General features: G+C 46.7%; 10 non-coding genes and 34 pseudogenes across 10 annotated transcripts; 22 read left to right on the top strand and 22 right to left on the bottom strand.

Moving 5' to 3' along the window:
* Positions 1-83: 83 nt before the first annotated feature.
* LOC148250483 (5S ribosomal RNA) lies at positions 84-202 on the top strand (annotated as a pseudogene).
* Positions 203-411: 209 nt separating this feature from the next.
* LOC148250484 (5S ribosomal RNA) lies at positions 412-530 on the top strand (annotated as a pseudogene).
* A 562-nt stretch (positions 531-1,092) lies between these two features.
* Positions 1,093-1,211, top strand: LOC148250485 (5S ribosomal RNA). The gene has a single exon (XR_015814572.1). It is a non-coding gene; the product is annotated as a 5S ribosomal RNA (ribosomal RNA).
* A 559-nt stretch (positions 1,212-1,770) lies between these two features.
* LOC148250486 (5S ribosomal RNA) lies at positions 1,771-1,889 on the top strand (annotated as a pseudogene).
* A 196-nt stretch (positions 1,890-2,085) lies between these two features.
* Positions 2,086-2,204, top strand: LOC148250487 (5S ribosomal RNA; annotated as a pseudogene).
* A 560-nt stretch (positions 2,205-2,764) lies between these two features.
* LOC148250488 (5S ribosomal RNA) lies at positions 2,765-2,883 on the top strand (annotated as a pseudogene).
* A 205-nt stretch (positions 2,884-3,088) lies between these two features.
* LOC148250489 (5S ribosomal RNA) lies at positions 3,089-3,207 on the top strand (annotated as a pseudogene).
* Positions 3,208-3,663: 456 nt separating this feature from the next.
* LOC148250490 (5S ribosomal RNA) lies at positions 3,664-3,782 on the bottom strand (annotated as a pseudogene).
* A 199-nt stretch (positions 3,783-3,981) lies between these two features.
* On the bottom strand, positions 3,982-4,100 carry LOC148250491 (5S ribosomal RNA; annotated as a pseudogene).
* Positions 4,101-4,304: 204 nt separating this feature from the next.
* Positions 4,305-4,422, bottom strand: LOC148250492 (5S ribosomal RNA; annotated as a pseudogene).
* A 561-nt stretch (positions 4,423-4,983) lies between these two features.
* Positions 4,984-5,102, bottom strand: LOC148250493 (5S ribosomal RNA). The gene has a single exon (XR_015814681.1). It is a non-coding gene; the product is annotated as a 5S ribosomal RNA (ribosomal RNA).
* A 204-nt stretch (positions 5,103-5,306) lies between these two features.
* LOC148250494 (5S ribosomal RNA) lies at positions 5,307-5,425 on the bottom strand. The gene has a single exon (XR_015814842.1). It is a non-coding gene; the product is annotated as a 5S ribosomal RNA (ribosomal RNA).
* A 563-nt stretch (positions 5,426-5,988) lies between these two features.
* LOC148250495 (5S ribosomal RNA) lies at positions 5,989-6,107 on the bottom strand (annotated as a pseudogene).
* Positions 6,108-6,667: 560 nt separating this feature from the next.
* LOC148250496 (5S ribosomal RNA) lies at positions 6,668-6,786 on the bottom strand (annotated as a pseudogene).
* Positions 6,787-6,991: 205 nt separating this feature from the next.
* Positions 6,992-7,110, bottom strand: LOC148250497 (5S ribosomal RNA; annotated as a pseudogene).
* A 562-nt stretch (positions 7,111-7,672) lies between these two features.
* LOC148250498 (5S ribosomal RNA) lies at positions 7,673-7,791 on the bottom strand (annotated as a pseudogene).
* A 559-nt stretch (positions 7,792-8,350) lies between these two features.
* LOC148250499 (5S ribosomal RNA) lies at positions 8,351-8,469 on the bottom strand (annotated as a pseudogene).
* A 562-nt stretch (positions 8,470-9,031) lies between these two features.
* Positions 9,032-9,150, bottom strand: LOC148250500 (5S ribosomal RNA). The gene has a single exon (XR_015815513.1). It is a non-coding gene; the product is annotated as a 5S ribosomal RNA (ribosomal RNA).
* A 208-nt stretch (positions 9,151-9,358) lies between these two features.
* LOC148250501 (5S ribosomal RNA) lies at positions 9,359-9,477 on the bottom strand (annotated as a pseudogene).
* A 204-nt stretch (positions 9,478-9,681) lies between these two features.
* On the bottom strand, positions 9,682-9,800 carry LOC148250502 (5S ribosomal RNA; annotated as a pseudogene).
* A 207-nt stretch (positions 9,801-10,007) lies between these two features.
* LOC148250503 (5S ribosomal RNA) lies at positions 10,008-10,126 on the bottom strand (annotated as a pseudogene).
* A 204-nt stretch (positions 10,127-10,330) lies between these two features.
* Positions 10,331-10,448, bottom strand: LOC148250504 (5S ribosomal RNA; annotated as a pseudogene).
* Positions 10,449-11,006: 558 nt separating this feature from the next.
* LOC148250505 (5S ribosomal RNA) lies at positions 11,007-11,125 on the bottom strand (annotated as a pseudogene).
* Positions 11,126-11,330: 205 nt separating this feature from the next.
* Positions 11,331-11,449, bottom strand: LOC148250506 (5S ribosomal RNA; annotated as a pseudogene).
* Positions 11,450-12,008: 559 nt separating this feature from the next.
* LOC148250507 (5S ribosomal RNA) lies at positions 12,009-12,127 on the bottom strand (annotated as a pseudogene).
* Positions 12,128-12,689: 562 nt separating this feature from the next.
* LOC148250508 (5S ribosomal RNA) lies at positions 12,690-12,808 on the bottom strand (annotated as a pseudogene).
* A 562-nt stretch (positions 12,809-13,370) lies between these two features.
* Positions 13,371-13,489, bottom strand: LOC148250509 (5S ribosomal RNA; annotated as a pseudogene).
* Positions 13,490-13,696: 207 nt separating this feature from the next.
* Positions 13,697-13,815, bottom strand: LOC148250510 (5S ribosomal RNA; annotated as a pseudogene).
* Positions 13,816-14,019: 204 nt separating this feature from the next.
* LOC148250511 (5S ribosomal RNA) lies at positions 14,020-14,137 on the bottom strand (annotated as a pseudogene).
* A 476-nt stretch (positions 14,138-14,613) lies between these two features.
* LOC148250512 (5S ribosomal RNA) lies at positions 14,614-14,732 on the top strand (annotated as a pseudogene).
* A 205-nt stretch (positions 14,733-14,937) lies between these two features.
* LOC148250513 (5S ribosomal RNA) lies at positions 14,938-15,056 on the top strand (annotated as a pseudogene).
* Positions 15,057-16,049: 993 nt separating this feature from the next.
* Positions 16,050-16,168, top strand: LOC148250514 (5S ribosomal RNA; annotated as a pseudogene).
* Positions 16,169-16,373: 205 nt separating this feature from the next.
* On the top strand, positions 16,374-16,492 carry LOC148250515 (5S ribosomal RNA). Its single transcript, XR_015815332.1, has one exon. It is a non-coding gene; the product is annotated as a 5S ribosomal RNA (ribosomal RNA).
* Positions 16,493-17,053: 561 nt separating this feature from the next.
* LOC148250516 (5S ribosomal RNA) lies at positions 17,054-17,171 on the top strand (annotated as a pseudogene).
* A 203-nt stretch (positions 17,172-17,374) lies between these two features.
* Positions 17,375-17,493, top strand: LOC148250517 (5S ribosomal RNA; annotated as a pseudogene).
* A 209-nt stretch (positions 17,494-17,702) lies between these two features.
* On the top strand, positions 17,703-17,821 carry LOC148250518 (5S ribosomal RNA). Its single transcript, XR_015815190.1, has one exon. It is a non-coding gene; the product is annotated as a 5S ribosomal RNA (ribosomal RNA).
* A 563-nt stretch (positions 17,822-18,384) lies between these two features.
* LOC148250519 (5S ribosomal RNA) lies at positions 18,385-18,503 on the top strand (annotated as a pseudogene).
* Positions 18,504-18,708: 205 nt separating this feature from the next.
* Positions 18,709-18,827, top strand: LOC148250520 (5S ribosomal RNA). The gene has a single exon (XR_015815891.1). It is a non-coding gene; the product is annotated as a 5S ribosomal RNA (ribosomal RNA).
* Positions 18,828-19,823: 996 nt separating this feature from the next.
* Positions 19,824-19,942, top strand: LOC148250521 (5S ribosomal RNA). Its single transcript, XR_015815004.1, has one exon. It is a non-coding gene; the product is annotated as a 5S ribosomal RNA (ribosomal RNA).
* A 205-nt stretch (positions 19,943-20,147) lies between these two features.
* LOC148250522 (5S ribosomal RNA) lies at positions 20,148-20,266 on the top strand (annotated as a pseudogene).
* Positions 20,267-20,471: 205 nt separating this feature from the next.
* LOC148250523 (5S ribosomal RNA) lies at positions 20,472-20,590 on the top strand. Its single transcript, XR_015814551.1, has one exon. It is a non-coding gene; the product is annotated as a 5S ribosomal RNA (ribosomal RNA).
* A 205-nt stretch (positions 20,591-20,795) lies between these two features.
* LOC148250524 (5S ribosomal RNA) lies at positions 20,796-20,914 on the top strand (annotated as a pseudogene).
* Positions 20,915-21,523: 609 nt separating this feature from the next.
* On the top strand, positions 21,524-21,642 carry LOC148250525 (5S ribosomal RNA; annotated as a pseudogene).
* Positions 21,643-22,202: 560 nt separating this feature from the next.
* LOC148250526 (5S ribosomal RNA) lies at positions 22,203-22,321 on the top strand. The gene has a single exon (XR_015815937.1). It is a non-coding gene; the product is annotated as a 5S ribosomal RNA (ribosomal RNA).
* The last annotated feature ends 72 nt before the right edge of the window (positions 22,322-22,393 follow it).

Raw genomic sequence — 22,393 nt, forward strand, 5'->3', positions numbered from 1 at the left:
GTGCAGTGTGAACGCACAAGGAAACAAATGATTGGAGGGGGGAGGGAAGAAGGAGTGTATGTATTTTCAGCACGAAATTAAGCAGGTGCGGTCACACCAGCACTAATGCACCGGATCCCCTCAAAACTCCGTAGTTAAGTGTGCTTTGGCGAAAGTAGTACAATGATGGGTTACCTCCTGGGAAGTTCTCGTGTTGCACCCATTTTCTTTTTTTCAGATGTGCAGTTCGACGTTACGCGCGACTTTAATTATGGTCCGCAGATTTATTCGCAAATGTGAGTCACGGCGCCGTGGCATTTTACATGATATTTGAATGACAACGAGAGGTGCAGTGCGCACGCACAAGGAAACAAATGACGAGAGGGGGAATAAAGGTGAAGGAGTTTATGTATTTGCAGCGCGAAATTAAACAGTTGCTATCATACCAGCACTAATGCATCGGATCCCATTAGAACTCCGCAGTTAAGTGTGCTTGGGCGAGAGTAGTACTTGGATGGGTGACCTCTTGGGAAGTCCTCGTGTCGTATTAATTTTTTTTTGAGACGGGTCGTTCGACGTTACGCGCGACTAGAACTAGGGTCCAATGGTTTATACGCAAATGTGAGTCAAGAAGCAGGGGCATTTTAATCGATATTAGAACGAGAAGGATAGATGCAGAGTGCACGCACAATGAAACAAATGACGGGAGGGGGGATGGAGGGAGAAAAAGTGTATGTATTTGCAGCGCATAATGAAACATGAGCAATCATACCAGCACGAATGCAACAGATTCTATCAGAAATTCGCATGTTAAGGGTGCTTGGGCGAGAGTAGCACTAGGATGGGTGACCACCTGCGAAGTCCTTATATTTCACCCATTTTCTTAGGAAGTCCTCGTGTTGCACCCATTTTTTTGCAGATGATTCTTTCGACGATACGCGCGACTTGAATTATGGTCCTCAGGTTTATTCGCAAATGTGAGTCACGGCACCGTAGCATTTTACTTGATATTAGAACGAGCACGGGAGGTGCAATGCGCACGCACAAGGAAACAAATGACGGGAGGGGGAAGAAAGGAGAAGAAGTTTATGTATTTGCAGCGCAGAATTAAACGGGTGCGATCATACCAGCACTAATGCACCGGATCCCGTCAGAACTCTGCAGTTAAGTGTGCTTGGGCGAGAGTAGTACTCGGATGGGTGACCTCTTGGGAAGTCCTCGTGTCGCACCAATTTTTTTTCAGACGGGTCGTTCGACGTTACGCGCGACTGGAACTAGGGTCCGCTGGTTTATACGCAAATGTGAGTCAAGAAGAAGGGACATTTTAATCGATATTAGAACGAGAAGGAGAGGTGCAGTGTGAACGCACAAGGAAACAATTGATGGGAGGGGGAGGGAAGGATAAAAATTGTTTGTATTTGCAGCGCAGAATGAAACAGGTGCGATCATACCAGCACTAATGCATCGGATTCTATCAGAACTCCGTAGGTAAGCGTGCTTGTGCGAGAGTAGTAATAGCGTGGGTTACCTCCTGCGAAGTCCTTATATTTCACCCATTTTCTTGTGAAGTCCTTTTGTTGCACCCATTTTTTTGCAGATGATTCTTTCGACGTTACGCGCGACTTGAATTATGGTCCTCAGGTTTATTCGCAAATGTGAGTCACGGCGCTGTAGCATTTTACTTGATATTAGAACGTGAACGGGAGGTGCAGCCCGCACGCACAAGGAAACAAATGACGGGAGGGGAAAGAAAAGAGAAGGAGTGTATGAATTTGCAGCGCGAAACTAAACAGGTGCGATCATACCAGCACTAAAGCCCTGGATCCCATCAGAACTCCGCAGTTAAGTGTGCTTGGGGGAGATTAGTACTCGGATGGTTGACCTCCTGGGAAGTCCTCGTGTCGCACCAATTTTTTTTCAGACTGGTCGTTCGACGTTACGCGCGTCTGGAACTAGGGTCCGCTGGTTTATACGCAAATGTGAGTCAAGAAGCAGGGGCATTTTAATCGATATTAGAACGAGAATGAGAGGTGAAGAGTGAACGCACAAGGAAACAAATGACGGGAGGGGGAAGAAAGGAGGAGGGTATGTAGCGCGAAATTAAAGAGGTGCGATCATACCAGCACTAAAGCCCCGGATCCCATCAGAACTCCGCAGTTAAGTGTGCTTGGGCGAGAGTAGTACTTGGATGGGTGACCACCTAGGAAGCCCTCGTGTTCCACCTATTTTTTTTTGGATGGGTTGTTCGACGTTACGCGCGAATGAAATTATAAACCGCTGGTTCATTTGCAAAGGTGAGTCACGGTGCCGGGGCATATTACTTGATATTAGAACGAGAAAGAGAGATGCAGAGTGCACGCACAAGGAAACAAATGACGGGAGGGGGGATGGGAGGAGAAAGAGTGTATGTATTTGCAGTGCACAATGAAACATGAGGGATCATCCCAGCACTAATGCAACGGATTCTATCAGAACTCCGCAGTTAAGGGTGCTTCGGCGAGAAAAGTACTCGGATGGGTGACCTCCTGCGAAGTCCTTATATTTCACCCATTTTCTTGGGAGGTCCTCGTGTTGCACCCATCTTTTTGCAGATGATTCTTTCGACGTTACGCGCGATTTGATTTATGGTCCGCAGGTTTATTCGCAAATGTGAGTCACGGCGCCATGGCATTTTACTTGATATTAGAACGAGTACGGGAGGTGCAGTGCGTACGCACAAAGAAACAAATGACGGGAGGAGGAAGAAAAGAGAGGGAGTGTATGTATTTGAAGCGCAAAATTAAACAAGTGGCATCATACCAGCACTAATGCACTGGATCCCATCAGAACTCTGCAGTTAAGCGTGCTTGGGCGAGAGTAGTACTCGGATGGGTGAGCTCTTGGGAAGTCCTCGTATCTCAACAATTTTTTTTCAGATGGGTCGTTCGACGTTACGCGCAACTGGAACTATGGTCCGTTGGTTTATATGCAAATGTGAGTCAAGAATCAGGGGCATTTTAATCGATATTAAAACGAGAATGAGAGATGCAGTGTGAACGCATAAGGAAACAAATGATTGGAGGGGGGGGAGGGAACAAGGAGTGTATGTATTTTCAGCACGAAATTAAACAGGTGCGGTCACACCAGCACATATGCACCGGATCCCATCAGAACTCCGCAGTTAAGTGTGCTTTGGCGAAAGTAGTACAATGATGGGTTACCTCCTGGGAAGTTCTCATGTTGCACCCATTTTCTTTTTTTCAGATGTGCCGTTCGACGTTACGTGCGAATAAACCTGTGGACCAAAAATCAAGTCGCGCGTAACGTCGAAAGAATCATCTGCAAAAAGATGGGTGCAACACGAGGACCTCCCAAGAAAATGGGTGCAACACGAGGACTTCCGAAGTGGTCAACCATCCGAGTACTACTCTCGCCCAAGCACCCTTAACTGCTGAGTTCTGATAGAATCTGTTGCATTAGTGCTGGTATGATCCCTCACGTTTCATTCTGCACTGCAAATACATACACTCTTTCTCCGTCCGTCCCTTCTCCCGTCATTTGTTTCCTTGTGCGTGCACTCTGCATCTCTCTTTCTCGTTCTAATATCAAGTAATATGCCCCGGCACCGTGACTCACCTTTGCAAATGAACCAGCGGTTTATAATTCCATTCGCGCGTAACGTCGAACAACCCATCCGAAAAAAAATAGGTGGAACACGAGGGCTTCCTAGGTGGTCACCCATCCAAGTACTACTCTCGCCCAAGCACACTTAACTGCGGAGTTCTGATGGGATCCGGGGCTTTAGTGCTGGTATGATCGCACCTCTTTAATTTCGCGCTACATACCCTCCTCCTTTCTTCCCCCTCCCGTCATTTGTTTCCTTGTGCGTTCACACTTCACCTCTCATTCTCGTTCTAATATCAATTAAAATGCCCCTGCTTCTTGACTCACATTTGCGTATAAACCAGCGGACCCTAGTTCCAGACGCGCGTAACGTCGAACGGCACATCTGAAAAAAAAAAATGGGTGCAACACGAGAACTTCCCAGGAGGTAACCCATCATTGTACTACTTTCGCCAAAGCACACTTAACTGCGGAGTTCTGATGGGATCCGTTGCATTTGTGCTGGTGTGACCGCACCTGTTTAATTTCGTGCTGAAAATACATACACTCCTTCTTCCCTCCTGCCCTCCCATCATTTGTTTCCTTTTGCGTTCACATTGCACCTCTCCTTCTCGTTCTAATATCGATTAAAATTCCCCTGATTCTTGACTCACATTTGCGTATAAACCAGTGGACCATAGTTCCAGTCGCGCGTAATGTCGAACGATCTATCTGAACAAAAATTGTTGCGATACGAGGACTTCTCAAGAGGTCACCCATCCGAGTACTACTCTCGCCCAAGCACACTTAACTGCAGAGTTCTGATGGGATCCAGTGCATTTGTGCAGGTATGATGCCACTTGTTTAATTTTGCGCTTCAAATACATACTTTCCTAATCTTTTCTTCCTCCTCCCGTCATTTGTTTCCTTGTGTGTGCGCATTGCACCTCCCGTACTCGTTCTAATATCAAGTAAGATGCCACGGCGCCGTGACTCACATTTGCGAATAAACCTGCGGACCATAAATCAAGTCACGCGTAACGTCGAAAGAATCATCTGCAGAAAGATGGGTGCAACACGAGGACCTCCCAAGAAGATGGGTGAAATATAAGGACTTCGCAGGAGGTCACGCATCTGAGTACTTTTCTCTCCCAAACACCCTTAACTGCGGAGTTCTGATAGAATCTGTTGCATTAGTGCTGGTATGATCCCTCATGTTTCATTCTGCACTACAGATACATACACTCTTTCTCCTTCCATCCCCCCACCCGTCATTTGTTTCCTTGTGCGTGCACTCTGCATCTCTATTTCTCGTTCTAATATCAAGTAATATGCCCCGGCACCGTGACTCACCTTTGCAAATGAACCAGCGGTTTATAATTCCATTCGCGCGTAACGTCGAACAACCCATCCGAAAAAAAAAAGGTGCAACACGAGGGCTTCCAAAGTGGTCACCCATCCAAGTACTACTCTCACCCAAGCACACTTAACTGCGGAGTTCTGATGGGATCCGGAGCTTTAGTGCTGGTATGATCGCACCTGTTTAATTTCGCGCTGCAAATACATTCACTCCTTCTCCTTTCTTCCCCCTCCCGTCATTTGTTTCTTTGTGCGTTCACACTTCACCTCTCATTCTCGTTCTAATATCGATTAAAATGCCCCTGCTTCTTGACTCACATTTGCGTATAAACCAGCGGACCCTAGTTCCAGACGCGCGCAACGTCGAACGACCCGTTTGAAAAAAATTGGTGCGACACGAGGATTTCCCAGGAGGTCACCCATCCGAGTACTAATCTCGCCCAAGCACACTTCACTGCGGAGTTCTGATGGGATCCGGTGCATTAGTGCTGGTATGATCGCAACTGTTTAATTTTGCGCTACAAATGCATAAACTCATTCCCCTTTCTTCCCCCTCTCGTCATTTATTTTTTTGTCCGTGCGCACTGCACCTCTTGTTCTCGTTCAAATATCAAGTAAAATGCCACGGCGCCGTGACTCACATTTGCGAATAAATCTGCGGACTATAATTAAAGTCGCGCGTAACGTCGAACGGCACATCTGAAAAAAAGAAAATGGGTGCAACACGAGGACTTCGCAAGAAAATTGGTGAAATAGAAGGACTTCGCAGGAGGTAACCCATGCTAGTACTACTCTCGCCCAAGCACCCTTACCTACGGAGTTCTGATAGAATCCGTTGCATTAGTGCTGGTATGATCGCACCTGTTTCATTTCGTGCTGAAAATACATACACTCCTTCTCCTTCCCTCCCCCTCCCATCAATTGTTTCCTTGTGCGTTCACACTGCACCTCTCCTTCTCGTTCTAATATCGATTAAAATGACCCTGCTTCTTGATTCACATTTGCGTATAAACCAGCGGACCCTAGTTCAAGTCGCGCGTAACGTCGAACGACCCGTCTGAAAATAAATTTGTGCGACACAAGGACTTCCCAGGAGGTCACCCACCCGAGTACTACTCTCGCCCAAGCACACTTAACTGCAGAGTTCTGATGGGATCCGGTGCATTAGTGCTGGTATGATCGCACCCTTTTAATTCCGCGCTGCAAATACATAAACTCTTTCTCCTTTCTTCCCCCTCCCGTCATTTGTTTTCTTGTGCGTTCACATTGCACCTCCCATGCTCGTTATAATATCAAGTAAAATGCCACGGCGCCGTGACTCAAATTTGTGAATAAACCTGCAGACCATAAATCAAGTGGCGCGTAACGTCGAAAGAGTCATCTGCAAAAGGATGGGTGCAACACGAGGACCTCCCAAGAAAATGGGTGAAATATAATGACTTCGCAGGAGGTCACCCATCCGAGTACTTTTCTCGCCCAAGCACCCTTAACTGCGGAGTTCTGATAGAATCCGTTGCATTAGTGCTGGTATGATCCCTCATGTTTCATTCTGCACTGCGAATACATACACACTTTCTCCTTCCATCCCCCCTCCCGTCATTTGTTTCCTTGTGCGTGCAATCTGCATCTCTCTTTCTCGTTCTAATATCAAGTAATATGCCCCGGCACCGTGACTCACCTTTGCAAATGAACCAGCGGATTATAATTCCATTCGCGCGTAACGTCGAAAAACCCATCCGAAAAAAAATAGGTGCAACACGAGGGCTTCCCAGGTGGTCACCCATCCGAGTACTACCCTCGCCCAAGCACACTTAACTGCGGAGTTTTGATGGGATCCGGAGCTTTAGTGCTGGTATGATCACATCTGTTTAATTTTGCGCTGCAAATACAAACACTCCTTCTCCTTTCTTCCCCCTCCCGTAATTTGTTTCCTTGTGCGTTCACACTTCACCTCTCATTCTCATTCTAATATCGATTAAAATGCCCCTGCTTCTTGACTTACATTTGCGTATAAACCAGCGGACCCTAATTCCAGAAGCGCGTAACGTCGAACGACCCGTTTAAAAAAAAATTGGTGCGACACGAGGACTTCCTAGGAGGTCACCCATCCGAGTACTAATCTCGCCAAAGCACACTTAACTGCGGAGTTCTGATGGGATCTGGTGCATTAGAGCTGTTATGATCGCGCCTGTTTAATTTCGCGCTGCAAATACATAAACTCATTCTCCTTTCTTCCCCCTCCCTCCATTTGTTTCCTTGTGCGTGCGCACTGCACCTCCCGTGCTCGTTCTAATATCAAGTAAAATGCTACGGCGCCGTGACTCACATTTGCGAATAAACCTGAGGACCATAATACAAGTCGCGCGTAACGTCGAAAGAATCATCTGCAAAAAAATGGGTGGAACACGAGGACTTCCTAAGAAAATGCGTGAAATATAAGGTCTTCGCAAGAGGTCACCCATCCTAGTGCTACTCTCGCCCAAGCACCCTTAACTTGCGGAGTTCTGATAGAATCCGTTGCATTAGTGCTGGTATGATTGCTCATGTTTCATTCTGCGCTTCAAATACATACACTTTTTCTCCCTCCATCCCCCCTCCCGTCATTTGTTTCCTTGTGCGTGCACTCTGCATCTCTCCTTCTCGTTCTAATATCGATTAAAATGCCCCTGCTTCTTGACTCACATTTGCGTATAAACCAGTGGACCCTAGTTCCAGTCGCGCGTAACGTCGAACGACCCGTCTGAAAAAAAAATTAGTGCAACACGAGGACTTCCCAAGAGGTCACCCATCAGAGTACTACTCTCGCCCAAGCACACTTAACTGCGGAATTCTGATGGGAACCGGTGCAATAGTGCTGGTATGATCGCACCCGTTTAATTTTGCGCTATAATTACATAAACTCATTCCCCTTTCTTCCCCCTCCCGTCATTTGTTTCCTTGTGCGTGCGCACTGTACCTCTCGTTCTCGTTCTAATATCAAGTAAAATGCCACGGCGCCGTGACTCACATTTGCAAATAAACCTGAGGATCATAATTCAAGTCACGCGTAACGTCCAAAGAATCATCTGCAAAAAAATGGGTACAACACAAGGACTTCACAAGAAAATGGGTGAAATATAAGGACTTCGCAGGAGGTAACCCATGCTAGTACTACTCTCGCCCAAGCACCCTTACCTACGGAGTTCTGATAGAATCCGTTGCATTAGGGCTGGTATGATCGCACCTGTTTCATTTCTTGCTGAAAATACATACACTCTTTCTCCTTCCCTCCCCCTCCCATCAATTGTTTCCTTGTGCGTTCACACTGCACCTCTCCTTCTTGTTCTAATATCGATTAAAATGCCCCTGCTTCTTGACTCACATTTGCGTATAAACCAGCGGACCCTAGTTCCAGTCACGCGTAACGTCGAAAGACCAGTCTGAAAAAAAATTGGTGCGACACGAGGACTTCCCAAGAGTTCACCAATCTGAGTACTACTCTCGCCAAAGCACACTTAACTGCGGAGTTCTGACGGGATCCGGTGCATTAGTGCTGGTATGATCGCACCCGTTTAATTCCGCTCTGCAAATACATAAACTCCTTCTCCTTTCTTCCCTCTCCCGTCATTTGTTTCCTTGTGCGTGCGCACTGCACCTCCCGTGCTCGTTTCAATATAAAGTAAAATGCTACGGTGCCGTGACTCACATTTGCGAATAAACCTGAGGACCATAGTTCCAGTCGCGCGTATCGTCGAAAAAATCATCTACAAAAAAATGGGTGGAACACGAGGACTTCCTAAGAAAATGGGTGAAATATAAGGACTTCGCAGGAGGTCACCCATCCTGGTGCTACTCTCACCCAAGCACCCTTAACTTGCGGAGTTCTGATAGAATCCGTTGCATTGGTGCTGGTATGATTGCTCATGTTTCATTCTGCGCTGCAAATACATACACTTTTTCTCCCTCCATCCCCCCTCCCGTCATTTGTTTCCTTGTGCGTGCACTCTGCATCTCTCCTTCTCGTTCTAATATCAATTAAAATGCCCCTGCTTCTTGACTCACATTTGCGTATAAACCAGTGGACCCTAGTTCCAGTCGCGTGTAACGTCGAACGACCCGTCTGAAAAAAAAATTAGTGCGACACGAGGACTCCCCAAGAGGTCACCCATTCGAGTACTACTCTCGCCCAAGCACACTTAACTACGGAGTTCTGATGGGATCCGGTGCATTAGTGCTGGTATGATCGCACCTGTTTAATTTTGCGCTGCAAATACATAAACTCCTTCTCCTTTCTTCTCCCACCCGTTATTTGTTTCATTGTGCGTGCACACTGCACCTCTCGTTCTCGTTCAAATATCAAGTAAAATGCCACGACACCGTGACTCACAATTGCGAATAAATCTGCGGACCATAATTAAAGTCGCGCATAACGTCGAACAGCACATCTGAAAAAAAAAAATGGGTGCAACACGAGAACTTCCCACGAGGTAACCCATCATTGTAATACTTTCGCCAAAGCACACTTAACTGCGGAGTTTTGATGGGATCCGGTGCATTTGTGCTGGTATGATCGCACTTGTTTAATTTCGCGCTGCAAATACATACACTCCTTCTTCCCTCCCCCCCTCCCATCATTTGTTTCCTTGTGCGTTCACACTGCACCTCTCCTTCTCGTTCTAATATCGATTAAAATGCCCCTGATTCTTAACTCACATTTGCATATAAACTAGCGGACCATAGTTCCAGTCGCGCGTAACGTCGAACGACTCATCTGAATAAAAATTGTTGCGATACGAGGACTTCCCAAGAGGTCACCCATCCGAGTACTACTCGGACCCAAACACACTTAACTGCGGAGTTCTAATGGGATCCGGTGCATTAGTGCTGGTATGATCGCACCTGTTTAATTTCGCGCTGCAAATACATAAACTCCTTCTCCTTTCTTCCCCTTCCCGTCATTTGTTTCCTTGTGTGTGCGCACTGCACCTCTCGTTCTCGTTCAAATATCAAGTAAAATGCCACGGCGCCGTGACTCACATTTGCGAATAAATCTGCGGACCATAATTAAAGTCGCGCGTAACGTCGAAAGGCAAATCTGAAAAAAAAAATGGGTGCAACACGAGAACTTCCCAGGAGGTAACCCATCATTGTACTACTTTCGCCAAAGCACACTTAACTGCGGAGTTCTGATGGGATCCGGTGCATTAGTGCTGGTGTGACCGCACCTGTTTAATTTCGTGCTGAAAATACATACACTCCTTCTTCCCTCCCCGCCTCCCATCATTTGTTTCCTTGTGCGTTCACACTGCACCTCTCCTTCTCGTTCGAATATCGATTAAAATGCCCCTGATTCTTGACTCAAATTTGCGTATAAACCAGCGGATCATAGTTCCAGTCGCGCGTAACGTCGAACTACCCATTTGAAAAAAAATTATTGCGATACGAGGACTTCCCAAGAGGTTACCCATCCGAGTACTACTCTCGCCCAAGCACCCTTAACTGCAGAGTTCTGATGGGATCCAGTGCATTAGTGCTGGTATGATGCCACTTGTTTAATTTTGCGCTTCAAATACATACACTCATTCTCTTTTCATCCTCCTCCCGTCATTTGTTTCCTTGTGCGTGCGCACTGCACCTCCCGTACTCGTTCTAATATCAAGTAAAATGCCACGGCGCCGTGACTCACATTTGCGAATAAACCTGCAGACCATAAATCAAGTCGCGCGTAACGTCGAAAGAATCATCTACAAAAAGATGGGTGCAACACGAGGACCTCCCAAGAAAATGGGTGAAATATAAGGACTTCGCAGGAGGTCACCCATCCGAGTACTTTTCTCGCCCAAACACCCTTAACTGCGGAGTTCTGATAGAATCCGTTGCATTAGTGCTGGTATGATCCCTCATGTTTCATTCTGCACTGCAAATACATACACTCTTTCTCATTCCATCCCCCCTCCCGTCATTTGTTTCCTTGTGCGTGCACTCTGCATCTCTATTTCTCGTTCTAATATCAAGTAATATGCCCCGGCACCGTGACTCACCTCTGCAAATGAACCAGCGGTTTATACCATTCGCGCGTAACGTCGAACAAACCCATCCGAAAAAAATAGGTACAACACGAGGGCTTCCCAAGTGGTCAACCATCCGAGTACTACTCTCGCCCAAGCAGACTTAACTACGGAGTTTTGATGGGATCCGGGGCTTTAGTGCTGGTATGATCGCACCTGTTTAATTTCGCGCTGCAAATACATACACTCCTTCTCCTTTCTTCCCCCTCCCGTCATTTGCTTCCTTGTGCGTTCACACTTCACCTCTCATTCTCGTTCTAATATCGATTAAAATGCCCCTGATTCTTGACTCACATTTGCGTATAAACCAGCGGACCCTAGTTCCAGACGCGTGCAACGTCGAACGACCCGTCTGAAAAAAAATTGGTGCGACACGAGGACTTCCTAGGAGGTCACCCATCCGAGTACTAATCTCGCCCAAGCACACTTAACTGCGGAGTTCTGATGGGATCCGATGCATTAGTACTGGTATGATCGCACCTGTTTAATTTCGCGCTGCAAATATATAAACACATTTTCCTTTCTTCCCCCTCCCGTCATTTTTTCCCTTGTGCGTGCGCACTGCACCTCCCATTCTCGTTCTAATATCAAGTAAAATGCTACAGTGCCGTGACTCACATTTGCGAATAAGCCTGAGGACCATAATTCAAGTCGCGCATAACGTCCAAAAAATCATCTGCAAAAAAATGGGTGCAACACGAGGACTTCACAAGAAAATGGATAAAATATAAGGACTTCGCAGGAGGTAACCCAAGCTAGTACTACTCTCGCCCAAGCACCCTTACCTACGGAGTTCTGATAGAATCCGTTGCATTAGTTCTGGTATGATCGCGCCTGTTTCATTTCGTGCTGAAAATACATACACTCCTTCTCCTTCCCTACCCCTCCCATCAACTGTTTCCTTGTGCGTTCACACTGCACCTCTCCTTCTCGTTCTAATATCGATTAAAATGCCTCTGCTTCTTGATTCACATTTGCGTATAAACCAGCGGACCCTAGTTCAAGTCGCGCGTAACGTCGAACGACCCGTCTGAAAATAAATTTGTGCGACACAAAGACTTCTCCGGAGGTCACCCACCCGAGTACTACTCTCGCCCAAGCACACTTAACTGCGGAGTTCTGATGGGATCCGGTGCATTAGTGCTGGTATGATCGCACCCTTTTAATTCCGCGCTGCAAATACATAAACTCTTTCTCCTTTCTTCCCCCTCCCGTCATTTGTTTTCTTGTGCATGCGCACTGCACCTCCCGTGCTCGTTCTAATATCAATTAAAATGCTACGGTGCCGTGACTCACATTTGTGAATAAACCTGAGAACCATAGTTCCAGTCGCGCGTATTGTCGAAAGAATCATCTGCAAAAAAATGGGTGGAACACGAGGACTTCCTAAGAAAATGGGTGAAATATAAGGACTTCGCAGGATGTCACCCATCCTAGTGCTACTCTCGCCCAAGCACCCTTAACTTGCGAAGTTCTGATAGAATCCGTTGCATTGGTGCTGGTATGATTGCTCATGTTTCATTCTTCGCTGCAAATACATACACTTTTTCTCCCTCCATCCCCCCTCGCGTCATTTGTTTCCTTTTGCGTGCACTCTGCATCTCTCCTTCTCGTTCTAATATCGATTAAAATGCCCCTGCTTCTTGACTCACATTTGCGTATAAACCAGTGGACCCTAGTTCCAGTCGTGCGTAACGTCGAACGAGACGTCTGAAAAAAAAATTAGTGCGACACGAGGACTTCCCAGGAGGTCACCCATCCGAGTACTACTCTCGCCCAAGCACACTTAACTGCAGAGTTCTGACGTGATCCGGTGCATTAGTGCTGGTATGATCGCACCTGTTTAATTTTGCGCTGCAAATACATAAACTCCTTCTCCTTTCTTCCCCCTGCCGTCATTTGTTTCCTTGTGCGTGCGCACTGCACCTACCGTGCTCGTTCTAATATCAAGTAAAATGCTACGGTGCCGTGACTCACATTTGCGAATAAACCTGAGGACCATAGTTGCAGTCGCGCGTATCGTCGAAAGAATCATCTGCAAAAAAATGGGTACAACACGAGGACTTCCTAAGAAAATGGGTGAAATATAAGGACTTCGCAGGAGGTCACCCATCCTAGTGCTACTCTCGCCCAAGCACCCTTAACTTGCGAAGTTCTGATAGAATCCGTTGCATTGGTGCTGGTATGATTGCTCATGTTTCATTCTGCGCTGTAAATACATACACTTTTTCTCCCTCCATCCCCCCTCCCGTCATTTGTTTCCTTGAGCGTGCATTCTGCATCTCTCATTCTCGTTCTAATATCGATTAAAATGCCCTTGCTTCTTGACTCACATTTGCGTATAAACCGGTGGACCCAGGTTCCAGTCGCGCGTAACGTCGAACGACCCGTCTAAAAAAAAAATTACTGCGACACGAGGACTTCCCAAGAGGTCACCTATCCGAGTACTACTCTCGCCCAAGCACACTTAACTGCGGAGTTCTAACGGGATCCGGTGCATTAGTGCTGGTATGATCGCACATGTTTAATTTCGCGCTGCAAATACATAAACTCCTTCTCCTTTCTTCCCCCTCCCGTCATTTGTTTCCTTGTGCGTGCGCACTGAACCTCTCGTTCTCGTTCAAATATCAAGAAAAATGCCACGGCGCCGTGACTCACATTTGCGAATAAATCTGCAGACCATAATTAGAGTCGCGCGTAACGTCGAACGGCACATCTGAAAAAAAAAATGGGTGCAACACGAGAACTTCCCAGGAGGTAACCCATCATTGTACTACTTTCGCCAAAGCACACTTAACTGCGGAGTTCTGATGGGATCCGGTGCATTTGTGCTGGTGTGACCGCACCTGTTTAATTTCGTGCTGAAAATACATACACTCCTTCTTTCCTCCTGCCCTCCCATCATTTGTTTCCTTTTGCGTTCACATTGCACATCTCCTTCTCGTTCTAATATCGATTAAAATGCCCCTGATTCTTGACTCACATTTGCGTATAAACCAGAGGACTATAGTTCCAAACACGCGTAATGTCGAACGACCTATCTGAAAAAAAATTGTTGCGATACGAGGACTTCTCAAGAGGTCACCCATCCGAGTACTACTCTCGCCCAAGCACACTTAACTGCAGAGTTCTGATGGGATCCAGTGCATTAGTGCTGGTATGATGCCACTTGTTTAATTTTGCGCTTCAAATACATACACTCCAAATCTTTTCTTCCTCCTCCCGTCATTTGTTTCCTTGTGCGTGCGCACTGCACCTCCCGTACTCGTTCTAATATCAAGTAAAATGCCACGGCGCCGTGACTCACATTTGCGAATAAACCTGCGGACCATAAATCAAGTCGCGCGTAACGTCGAAAGAATCATCTACAGAAAGATGGGTGCAACACGAGGACCTCCCAAGAAGATGGGTGAAATATAAGGACTTCGCAGGAGGCCACCCATCCGAGTACTTTTCTCTCCCATCCGAGGACGCGCGCTTGAATTATTGTCCTCAGGTTTATTCGCAAATGTGAGTCACGGCGCTGTAGCATTTTACTTGATATTAGAACGAGAACGGGAGCTACAGTGCGCACGCACAAGGAAACAAATGACGGGAGGGGGACGAAAGAGGAATGAGTTTATGTATTCGCAGCACGAAATTAAACAGGGGCAATCATTCCAGCACTAATGCACCGGATCCCATCAGAACTCCGCAGTTAAGTGTGCTTGGGCGAGAGTAGTACTCGGATGGGTGACCTCTTTGGAAGTCCTCGTGTCGCACCAATTTTTTTTCAGACGGGTCGTTCGACGTTACGCGCGACTGAAATTAGGGTCCACTGGTTTATACGCAAATGTGAGTCAAGAAGCAGGGGCATTTTAATCGATATTAGAATGAGATTGAGAGGTGAAGTGTGAACGCACAAGGAAACAAATGACCGGAGGGGGAAGAAAGGAGAAGGAGTGTATGTATTTACAGCGCGAAATTAAATAGGAGCGATCATACCAGCACTAAAGCCCCGGATCCCATCAGAACTCCGCAGTTAAATGTGCTTGGGAGAGAGTAGTACTCGGATTGGTGAACACTTGTGAAGCCCTCGTGTTGCACCTATTTTTTTCGGATGGGTTGTTCGAAGTTACGCGCGAATGGAATTATAAACCGCTGGTTCATTTGCAAAGGTGAGTCACGGTGCTGGGGCATATTACTTGATATTAGAACGAGAAAGAGAGATGCAGAGTGCACGCACAAGGAAACAAATGACGGGAAGGGGGATGGGAGGAGAAAGAGTGTATGTATTTGCAGTGCAGAATGAAACATGAGGGATCATACCAGCACTAATACAAAGGATTCTATCAGAACTCCGCAATTAAGGGTGCTTGGGCGAGAAAATTACTCGGATGGGTGACCTCCTACGAAGTCCTTATATTTCACCCATTTTCTTGGGAGGTCCTCGTGTTGTACCCATCTTTTTGCAGATGATTCTTTCGACGTTACGCGCGACTTTATTTATGGTGACCTCCTGGGAAGTCCTCGTGTTGCACCCATTTTTTTCGGATGGGTCGCTCGACGTTACGCGCGAATGCAATTATAAACCGCTGGTTCATTCGCAAAGGTGAGTCACGATGCTAGGGCATTTTACTTGATATTAGAACGAGAAGGAGAGATGCAGAGTGCACGCACAAGGAAACAAATGACGGGAGAGGGGATGGAGGGAGAAAGAGTGTATGTATTTGCAGTGCAGAATGAAACATGAGGGATAATACCAGCCCTAATGCAACGGATTCTATCAGAACTCCGCAGTTAAGGGTGCTTGGGCGAGAAAAGTACTCGAATGGGTGACCTCCTGCGAAGTCCTTATATTTCACCCATTTTCTTGGGAGGTCCTCGTGTTGCACCCATTTTTTTGCAGATGATTCTTTCGACGTTATGCGCGACTTGAATTATGGTCCTCAGGTTTATTCGCAAATGTGAGTCACGGCGCTGTAGCATTTTACTTGATATTAGAACGAGAACGGGAGCTACAGTGCGCACGCACAAGGAAACAAATGACGGGAGGGGGACGAAAGGGGAATGAGTTTATGTATTTGCAGCGCCAAATTAAACACGTGCGATCATACCAGCACTAATGCACCGGATCCCATCAGAACTCCGCAGTGAAGTGTGATTGGGCGAGATTAGTACTCGGATGGGTGATCTCCTGGGAAGTCCTCGAGTCGCACCAATTTTTTTTCAGACGCGTTGTTCGACGTTACGTGCGTCTGGAACTAGGGTCCGCTGGTTTATACGCAAATGTGAGTCAAGAAGCAGGGGCATTTTAATCGATATTAGAACGAGAATGAGAGGTGAAGTGTGAACGCACAAGGAAACAAATGACGGGAGGGGGAAGAAAGGAGAAGGAGTATATGTATTTGCAGCGCGAAATTAAGCAGGTGCGATCATACCAGCACTAAAGCTCTGGATCCCATCAGAACTCCGTAGTTAAGTGTGCATAGGCGAGGGTAGTACTCGGATGGGTGACCACTTGGGAAGCCCTCGTGTTGCACCTATTTTTTTTCGGATGGGTTGTTCGACGTTACGCATGAATGGAATTATAAACCGCTGGTTCATTTGCAAAGGTGAGTCACGGTGCCAGGTCATATTACTTGATATTAGAATGAGAAAGAGAGATGCAGCGTGCACGCACAAGGAAACAAATGACGGGAGGGGGGATGGAAGGAGAAAGAGTGTATGTATTTGCAGTGCAGAATGAAACATGAGGGATCATACCAGCACTAATACAACGGATTCTATCAGAACTCCGCAGTTAACGGTGGTTGGGCGAGAAAAGTACTCGGATGGGTGACCTCCTGCGAAGTCCTTATATTTCACCCATTTTCTTGGGAGGTCCTCGTGTTGCACCCGTCTTTTTGCAGATGATTCTTTCGACGTTACGCGCGACTTAATTTATGGTCAGCAGGTTTATTCGCAAATGTGAGTCACGGCGTCGTGGCATTTAACTTGATATTAAAACGAGTACGGGAGGTGCAGTGCGCACGCACAAGGAAACAAATGACGGGATGAGGAAGAAAAGAGAAGGAGTGTATGTAGTTAACGCGCAAAATTAAACAAGTGGCATCATACCAGCACTAATGCACTGGATCCCATCAGAACTCTGCAGGTAAGTGTGCTTGGGAGAGAATAGTACTCGGATGGGTGACCTCTTGGGAAGTCCTCGTATCGCAACAATTTTTTTTTAGATGGGTCGTTCGACGTTACGCGCGTCTGGAACTATGGTCCGCTTGTTTATACGCAAATGTGAGTCAAGAATCAGGGGCATTTTAATCGATATTAGAACGAGAATGAGAGGTGCAGTGTGAACGCACAAGGAAACAAATAATGGGAGGGGGGAGGGAAGAAGGAGTGTATGTATTTTCAGCACGAAATTAAGCAGGTGCGGTCACACCAGCACAAATGCACCGGATCCCATCAGAACTCCGCAGTTAAGTATGCTTTGAGGAAAGTAGTACAATGATGGGTTACCTCATGGGAAGTTCTCGTGTTGCACCCATTTTCTTTTTTTCAGATGTGCCGTGCGACGTTACGCGCGACTTTCATTATGGTCCGCAGATTTATTCGCAAATGCTAGTCACGACGCTGTGGCATTTTACTTGATATTTGAACGAGAACGAGAGGTGCAGTGCGCACGCACAAGGAAACAAATGACGGAAGGGAGAAGAAAGGAGAAGTAGTTTATGTATTTACAGCGCGAAATTAAACAGGTGCGATCATACCAGCACTAATGCACCGGATCCCATCAGAACTCCGCAGTTAAGTGTGCTTGGGCGAGAGTCGTAGTCGGATGGGTGACCTCCTGGGAAGTTCTCGTATCGCATTAATTTTTCTTTTCAGACGGGTCGTTCGACGTTACACGCAACTGGAACTATGGTCCACTGGTTTGTACGCGAATGTGAATCAAGAAAAATGGGCATTTTAATCCATATTAGAACGAGAAGGAGAGATGCAGAGTGCACGCAGAAGGAAACAAATGACGGGAGGGGGGATGGAGGGAGAAAAAGTGTATGTATTTGCAGCGCAGAATGAAACATGAGCAATCATACCAGCACCAATGCAACGGATTCTATCAGAACTCCGCAAGTTAAGGGTGCTTGGGCGAGAGTAGCACTAGGATGGGTGACCTCCTGCGAAGTCCTTATATTTCACCCATTTTCTTAGGAAGTCCTCGTGTTGTACCCATTTTTTTGCAGATGATTCTTTCGACGTTATGCGCGACTTGAATTATGGTCCTCAGGTTTATTCGCAAATGTGAGTCACGGCGCTGTAGCATTTTACTTGATATTAGAACGAGAACGGGAGCTACAGTGCGCACGCACAAGGAAACAAATGACGGGAGGGGGACGAAAGGGGAATGAGTTTATGTATTTGCAGCGCGAAATTAAACAGGTGCAATCATTCCAGCACTAATGCACCGGATCCCATCAGAACTCCGCAGTTAAGTGTGCTTGGGCGAGAGTAGTACTCGGATGGGTGACCTCTTTGGAAGTCCTCGTGTCGCACCAATTTTTTTTCAGACGGGTCGTTCGATGTTACGCGCAACTGGAATTAGGGTCCGCTGGTTTATATGCAAATGTGAGTCAAGAAGCAGGGGCATTTTAATCGATATTAGAACGAGAATGAGAGGTGAAGTGTGAACGCACAAGGAAAAAAATGATCGGAGGGGGAAGAAAGGAGAAGGAGTGTATGTATTTGCAGCGCGAAATTAAACAGGTGCGATCATACCAGCACCAAAACTCCGGATCCCATCAGAACTCCGCAGTTAAGTGTGCTTGGGCGAGGGTAGTACTCGGATGGGTGACCACTTGGGTAGCCCTCGTGTTGCACCTATTTTTTTTCGGATGGGTTGTTCGACGTTACGTACGAATGGAATTATAAACCGCTGGTTCATTTGCAAAGGTGAGTCACGGTGCCGGGTCATTTTACTTGATATTAGAATGAGAAAGAGAGATGCAGAGTGCACACACAAGGAAACAAATGACGGGAGGGGGGATGGGAGGAGAAAGAGTGTATGTATTTGCAGTGCAGAATGAAACATGAGGGATAATACCAGCCCTAATGCAACGGATTCTATCAGAACTCCGCAGTTAAGGGTGCTTGGGCGAGAAAAGTACTCGAATGGGTGACCTCCTGCGAAGTCCTTATATTTCACCCATTTTCTTGGGAGGTCCTCGTGTTGCACCCATCTTTTTGCAGATGATTCTTTCGACCTTACACGCGACTTGATTTATGGTGACCTCCTGGGAAGTCCTCATGTCGCACCCATTTTTTTTCGGATGAGTCGCTTTACGTTACGCGCGAATGCAATTATAAACTGCTGGTTCATTCGCAAAGGTGAGTCACGATGCTAGGGCATTTTACTTGATATTAGAACGAGAAGAAGAGATGCAGAGTGCACGCACAAGGAAACAAATGACGGGAGAGGGGATGGAGGGAGAAATAGTGTATGTATTTGCAGCGCAGAATGAAACATAAGCGATCAAACCAGCACCAATGCAACGGATTCTATCAAAACTCTGCAAGTTGTGGTTGCTTGGGCGAGAGTAGCACTAGGATGAGTGACCTCATGCGAAGTCCTTATATTTCACCTATTTTCTTAGAAAGTCCTCGTGTTGCACCCATTTTTTTACAAATGATTCTTTCGACGTTACGCGCGACTTGAATTATGGTCCTCATGTTTATTCGCAAATGTGAGTCACGGCACCGTAGCATTTTACTTGATATTAGAACGAGCACGGGAGGTGCAGTGCGCACGCACAAGGAAACAAATGACGGGAGGGGGAAGAAATGAGAAGGAGTTTAAGTATTTATAGCGCGGAATTAAACGGGTGCGATCATACCAGCACTAATGCACCGGATCCCATCAGAACTCCGCAGTTAAGTGTGCTTGAGCGAGAGTAGTACTCGGATGGGTGACCTCTTGAGAAGTCCTCGTGTCGCACCAATTTTTTTTCAGACGGGTCGTTCGAAGTTACGCGCGACTGGAACTAGGGTCTGCTGGTTTATACGCAAATGTGAGTCAAGAAGCAGGGGCATTTTAATCGATATTAGAACGAGAATGAGAGGTGAAGTGTGAACGCACAAGGAAACAAATGACGGGAGGGGGAAGAAAAGAGAAGAAGTGTATGTATTTGTAGCGCGAAACTAAACAGGTGCGATCATACCAGCACTAAAGCCCCGGATCCCATCAGAACTTTGCAGTTAAGTGTGCTTGGGTGAGATTAGTACTCAGATGGATGACCTCCTGGGAAGTCCTCGTGTCGCACCAATTTTTTTTCAGACGGGTCGTTCGACGTTACGCGCGTCTGGAACTAGGGTCCACTGGTTTATACACAAATGTGAGTCAAGAATCAGGGGTATTTTAATCGATATTAGAACGAGAATGAGAGGTAAAGTGTGAACGCACAAGGAAATAAATGACCGCAGGGGGAAGAAAGGAGAAGGAGTGTATGTATTTGCAGCGCGAAATTAAACAGGTGCGATCATACCAGCACCAAAACTCCTGATCCCATCAGAACTCCGCAGTTAAGTGTGCTTGGGCGAGGGTAGTACTCGGATGGGTGACCACTTGGGAAGCCCTCGTGTTGCATCTATTTTTTTTCGGATGGGTTGTTCGAAGTTACGCGCGACTGGAACTAGGGTCCGCTGGTTTATACGCAAATGTGAGTCAAGAAGCAGGGGCATTTTAATCGATATTAGAACGAGAATGAGAGGTGAAGTGTGAACGCACAAGGAAACAAATGACGGGAGGGGGAAGAAAGGAGAAGGAGTGTATGTATTTGTAGCGCGAAACTAAACAGGTGCGATCATACCAGCACTAAAGCCCCGGATCCCATCAGAACTCTGCAGTTAAGTGTGCTTGGGTGAGATTAGTACTCGGATGGGTGACCTCCTGGGAAGTCCTCGTATCGTACCAATTTTTTTTCAGACGGGTCGTTCGACGTTATGCGCGATTGGAACTAGGGTCCGCTGGTTTATACGCAAATGTGAGTCAAGAAGCAGAGGCATTTTAATCGATATTAGAACGAGAAGGAGAGGTGCAGTGTGAACGCACAAGGAAATAATTGATGGGAGGGGGAGGGAAGGAGAAGGAGTGTATGTATTTTCAGCACGATATGAAACAGGTGCGATCATACCAGCACTAATGGAACGGATTCTATCAGAACTCCGTAGGTAAGGGTGCTTGGGCGAGAGTAGTACTAGCGATAGAACTCCGTAGGTAAGGGTGCTTGGGCGAGAGTAGTACTAGCATGGGTTACCTCCTGCGAAGTCCTTATATTTCACCCATTTTCTTGTGAAGTTCTCGTGTTGCACCCATTTTCTTTTCTTCAGAAGTGCCGTTCAACGTTACGCGCGACTTTGATTATGGTCCGCAGATTTATTCGCAAATGTGAGTCACGGCGCCGTGGCATTTTACTTGATACTTGAACGAGAATGAGAGGTGCAGTGCGCACGCACAAGGAAACAAATGACTTGAGGGGGAAGAAAGAAGAAGGAGTTTATGTATTTGCAGCGTGAAATTAAACAGGTGCGATCATACCATCACTAATGCACCGGATCTCATCAGAACTCTTCAGTTAAGTGTGCTTGGGCGGGAGTAGTACTTGGATGGGTGACCTCCTGGAAAATTCTCGTGTCGCACTAATTTTTTTTTTCAGACGGGTCGTTCGACGTTACGCGCGACTGAAACTAGGGTCTGCTGGTTTATACGCAAATATGAGTCAAGAAGCAGGGGCATTTTAATCGATATTAGAACGTGAAGGAGAGATGCAAAGTGCACGCACAAGGAAACAAATGACGGGAGGGGGGATGAAGGGAGAAAAAGTGTATGTATTTGAAGCGCAGAATGAAACATGAGCAATCATACCAGCACCAATGCAACGGATTCTATCAGAACTCCGCAAGTTAAGGGTGCTTGGGCGAGAGTAGCACTAGGATGGGTGACCTCCTGCGAAGTCCTTAAATTTCACCCATTTTCTTAGGAAGTTCTCGTGTTGCACCCATTTTTTTGAAGATGATTCTTTCGACGATACGCGCGACTTGAATTATGGTCCTCAGGTTTATTCGCAAATGTGAGTCACGGCACCGTAGCATTTTACTTGATATTAGAATGAGCACGGGAGGTGCAGTGCGCACGCACAAGGAAACAAATGACGGGAGGGGGAAGAAAGGAGGAGTTTATGTATTTGCAGCGCTGAATTATACGGGTGCGATCATACCAGCACTAATGCACTGGATCCCATCCGAACTCCACAGTTAAGTGTGCTTGGGCGAGAGTAGTACTCGGATGGGTGACCTCCTGGGAAGTCTTCGTGTCGCACCAATTTTTTTTCAGACGGGTCGTTCGACGTTACGCGCGACTGGAACTAGGGTCCGCTGGTTTATAGGCAAATGTG

This window comes from Carica papaya, chromosome 8, assembly GCF_054855325.1.
Source record: "Carica papaya isolate Zhongbai chromosome 8, ASM5485532v1, whole genome shotgun sequence".
In the NCBI taxonomy this organism is placed as follows: Eukaryota; Viridiplantae; Streptophyta; class Magnoliopsida; order Brassicales; family Caricaceae; genus Carica; species Carica papaya.